Source organism: Acomys minous, assembly GCF_964271855.1.
Source record: "Acomys minous genome assembly, chromosome: 15".
Classification (NCBI taxonomy): domain Eukaryota; kingdom Metazoa; phylum Chordata; class Mammalia; order Rodentia; family Muridae; genus Acomys; species Acomys minous.
The window spans coordinates 51,322,720-51,327,494 of NC_140497.1; the positions used below are offsets into that span (position 1 = coordinate 51,322,720).

A 4,775-nucleotide genomic window follows, 5' to 3' on the forward strand; every position below is an offset into this window, starting at 1 on the left:
GAAACAATGGAATCAAGTCAGGCATGCTGCATGCCTTTAATCCCAGCCATTGGAGGCTCAGACAGTTGAATCTCTAAGACCAGGAGGCCTACTAGGTCTACAAAAGGAGTCTCAGGCCACATAGTGAGACTTGCTCTCAATATTAATTATTAACTAATGAAGACACGATCACTGTGAATCTTCGTACAGGCCTACTGGCTACATCCCAATTCTGCTACAGGCCGAGGCAGGAGGATCTGACTTTTTTTTACACATAATGAATCCAAGGGCAGCATGTACAAATGCCAACCCCAGCAAGGGACTGCAGGTTGAAGAACACTCAAGACAGCAGGTCATCTATTCTAAGAGAATGCCGTTTAATGAGGAGAGGCCAAGGCCTTTTATACAGTACAGAGGCAGGTGAAAAAATACAAGAGATATAGATGGAAAGTCCCCCAGGAAAAGAGGAACCATGTAACCAAGGTAACCAGGGTACAGAACAGGAACTTGTGGTCAGTTCAGCCCTCCCTGAGTCATCTTATTGGCCCAGCCTATCCAATTTACTGCACCTTTTTTTATTGGTTAGTTGGGGTTGTGTTTTGTTGTTTTTGTTTTTTGCATTTTTGACACAGTTTTGCCCTTAGTCTCCTGGCTGGCCTGGAACCCAGAGAATCTTGCCTATCTCTGCCTCTAGAGTGCTAGGGATGAAGGGATACTGTTAAAAATGCCGGGCTGTTTCAAACTTAAACCTTTCCTCATTGGGTAAATGTCAAAATAGCGGCGAGTGATTATGATACTTCTCAGTTATGACTCAGAATTTCAAACATTCAGCATAGCCAAATTATCGGGTAAAATAACTGTTTATACTATCAAATTATAGGTGTATAATGATGCAAAAATGAATAAATTCAACATTTATATTTACTCTAACTCTGAAGCTCATCTATTTCATCATTTAGCTTATGGTTTCTTCTAATATTCTGGATTTTTCTTATTTTTTGAATATATGCATTTATTTAAAAAATATAAATATGGAAAAATAAATAATTTAGAAGACTAGAGCAGATGCCCCTGAGTGTCTGTACATTCAAGGCTCTGTCTCCAAGGGGATAGGGCAAGACTGAAAGCAATGATGAGTCCCGTGCTGTCTTTAAGGAAGGAAGCCTACCAAGGTGCTGCCTGGTGACGCCATTGTTAATGCCATTCTGGGGCTAGCAGCGTAAAAGCAAGTGGTCTGAAGCTCCCTAAAAACCATGAGTTTCATATAGCTGGGCATGGCTGGTGAGGAGGAGTGGTCCCTACTCAACCAGGGGCTGTGAGCCTGGGACCAGAGTGTAGAGCCTTAAACTTAAAGCCAGCCAAACTGTCTGTATGGCACATCCTGGCTTTGGCCTCTGAATTCTCTCAGAGGTTGATTGGTCCCTCAGGAGAGGAGGAAAGGGGATGTTAGGAGGACACGGACCTAGACCCTGGGCTCTGGCATGAGAACAGAAATAAAAGGGATTGAAGTGACTTCGGTGCTCATGGGCAGGAAGCCGGAACTGCTCCTGCAGCATATCGGGCTGCTTAGGGCAAGCCTGACTCAGTCTGCAGCTTCTGTGGGAGGCTGTGCTTGGTGTCCGCGTGCCCCACCCACAACAAATCCCTGCCATGTGTCTGTGGGAACATGATAGAAATAACTGAGGCTTGCCCTGGCCACAGCACACTGCTGTGCTGAGGGGTGGGGTCTGTGGTGATAGCAGGTCCCCCAACATGACAAGAGGCACCAAAGAGCAAGCCCATTTCTTCCCAGTGACCTTGGTCCCCAAGCGGCAGTGGTCAGTCTTGATGGGTAACTTCAAGGCACAGTGACTGGAGCTCTGATTCTTCAGTGCTTGTTGTTTCTGAAGTTCTTTTGAGATCCGTCTTTTAATTCCTATCACGTATAGTTCTCAGTCAAACTTGCTGGCAGCTAATGGGATGTTGTCTCGCCCCAGCCTCACTTTGACCTGGAACAGGCCATATACAGGGCAGTGGTCTGAAGTCTTGATCCCAGGGCAAGAGGAGTATTTCACAGGACAGATGTCACCCTTGTGGCGGCTTTTGTGTAAGACTCGGTCTGTGTAGGAGGGTGTCCTTTGCGTGGAGGTGCTACCGTAGGTGTCCTTCCCAATGTCCAATTTGTAGGACGGGAGAAAGTGGATTTCCGCCTCCTCAAAGCCTCTGAAGATGGACCCTTTCTTCATCTCCCGGGTAAAGCTGGTCATGCTGCAGGAACGCCAGCACATCCACCTCTGGGTCCTGCTTCAGGAAGGCTTCCACAGGCACTCATCCACCACTCAGGTGGAAGTTGAAGTCCCCGAACCAGAACATCTCATCAAACTGGGTAGTGGCATCCCCTGCACTAGAGTGGTAGGGGTTTGTGTCTGGCACATTCCGGGGCAGGGCTAGGCCTTGGATGCTTCTGCTATAGTCCAGCAGCTGCTCGGCTACCTTTCCATCTCCAGAGGTGAAGTGAGATGTGATGAAGAGGAAGGACGTGCCGAAAAAGGGGGAAGCTGACGCCCAGGGCAGCACCCTTGGTCTTGATCTGAGACACAATTCGTGTGGTTACTGTGGAGTGCTCGACCTCTGAGCAGAACCAGATGAGGTCCCTACGGATGAGCAGGGACACGTACAGGACCCTGTGTGCTGCTGAGGACAGCAGCACAGAGTGAGGGCCCAGTGTCTCTTGCGGGCGGGACTCCCACTCCCTCCTGTCGGAGCAGACCTCCTGAACTCCGATGACATACAGGTCCTGAGTGTAGTCGGTCTCAGTGGGGAGCAGGAACGCATCCAGGCTTGCTGGGAGCTCCCTCTGGCCCTGCATGTTCCAGGTAGCCACGAACAGAGAGCCATGTTCTGGTCTGGGAAGTACCTGGCTAACTTGTCTGCTGCTAGCAGGGCCCCGCTGGCCCGAAGACTTCCCTCCAGCTAGCTCCTGCTTCTGACGTCCTTGGTGCGGATGGGGGTCAGGGGGCTAAAGGAAAATCTGGCTGACTGAATGGAGTGATCGTCCCCAGCCAGGGGGCTCCAGGGGCCTGCTAGGGCCCAGGCTGCTGTGGGCTCTGACCAGTCTGGTCTGCATGCGGAGCCTGTAGTCGCTGTGCTCAGGGTCAACCTTGTTTGCTGTCCTCAGGGAGCTGGAGGCTATGTTGAAGTCCATGGCTGGTGGTGTGTGTGTGAGGCACCCAAACTTGCCAACCTGGGGGAGCCCCCACCTGGGGCACTTCTCTGTGCAGGAGGTCCAAGGAGGTGCTGATCCCTGCAGAATGAGAGTCAGGCCACAAGAATGGACTCCCTCCTTCGCCACCTGTGGACTTCTGGGCTTAGGGATCTCCTGTAAGGATGTACTGAGGCAGGGCAGGGGCCGACTGTAGGCAGAGGACTGGGCAGCAGAGTCCTATATAGAACCCCTGCATGGACTGGGGCCATTCTGGATAGCCAGATCCTCCTGACTACCTCGGAAACGCCTCCTTCTCCAGCCCTTGTCATCGAGGGACAAGGTTCGCTCCAACTTGGGTCTCATGGGTGCCCGGGGGGTGATGAGGTTTGCCTCGGCTTGTGGGTGCTGGTCGCTTGGTTTTGCTGGAATGCTGAAAGGAGGTATGGGGTTTGTCTCTGAACCTTGAGACTCTGTGGCTGGTAGGGAGCCTGGTGCTGGGGTGAGCTTCTTTTCAGCGTTTAGAAGCTGTCCCTGGAGCATTTTGCCCTCCAGCTGCCCAGGTGTCTCCATGTGACACAGGCAAACTGACTTGGACAGCATAGTCCGGACCTGGCCAGCCCTCACCCACTCAGCCTGGCTCTCCTGAGGAAAGGGATCCTCCCTGGGAGGTTAGTAAGCAACTCGTGTTGCCAAGGATGCACGTCAGCGGTCACCTGCTGGATGCCAAGAAAACTGGGGTGGCTCCCTTTGTGGCGTGTGGCCGTCCTTTTGGAGCAAGGCCTGTAGCTGCATGGCTGCAGCTTTTCACAGATGCCTTAGGAACTGCGGAGAAAAACTCTTAGCTCCCTGAAGCCAGTTTGCTGGTCTTAAAGTGACCTCATGAGAATAAGCACCAGGCATCGGGGCTGTACTTTCTCCTTGGAGCTGCAGAAACCTGTCCAGCACCCAGGGCCAGCCCTCCACCTCACCATGGCAGAGTAGGGCAGCACTTGGCATCCTAGGCTCACCTGCACCGTCCTTTCAGCTGCATTCCCGCCCCTAGGAGCCTGATCCAGTCAGGCCCAATCACAGCAGTGGCTGGAACAAGGACTGCTGCCCAGTGCCCCGGCCCTGCCCCTATTCTGTATTTTTCATTTGCTTTGGCATTGGCAAGGAGGGTTACCTTTAAAAGATGTGGATTTCTTTGTTTTAAGCACTAAACCCAGAACTCACACCTCCTGCACGGGTGACCTGTTTGCCTCTCCTGCCAGAGCAGCTGGAGCCATTGGCGTGCACTGCAGCTCCTGGTTACAACTTCTCTTTTCCTTGGGCAAAAACCTTACCTGGCTCAAAGGCTGCTGTTCTTGTTTACTGTTCAAATAATCTTCCATCAATCTGAGTACAGTGTTTAAGTGGCTATTCCTGAACTCCATCAGGGGTTGGTTAAGTCTGATTCCTTTTGGTAACGCTAAGCAACACTGCTGCTTGAGTAAACAGGTTGCAAAAGTCTACCACGCTTTTAATTAGGGTGAACTATATCAACAAATGTGTTTCCAAATGTTTTAAAATTTCAGCCCATGTGGATGGTCAGAGATTTTCTTATTTCAGCCCACAGCATACTCAACTGGAATAA

General features: G+C 51.1%; 1 pseudogene across 1 annotated transcript; it reads right to left on the reverse strand.

Annotated features, from left to right (window-relative positions):
- Positions 1 to 1,866: 1,866 nt before the first annotated feature.
- Positions 1,867 to 3,911, reverse strand: LOC311584917 (phosphatidylinositol polyphosphate 5-phosphatase type IV-like; annotated as a pseudogene). Its single transcript has one exon. The product of its transcript is annotated as a phosphatidylinositol polyphosphate 5-phosphatase type IV-like (transcript).
- Between the last annotated feature and the right edge of the window lie 864 nt (positions 3,912 to 4,775).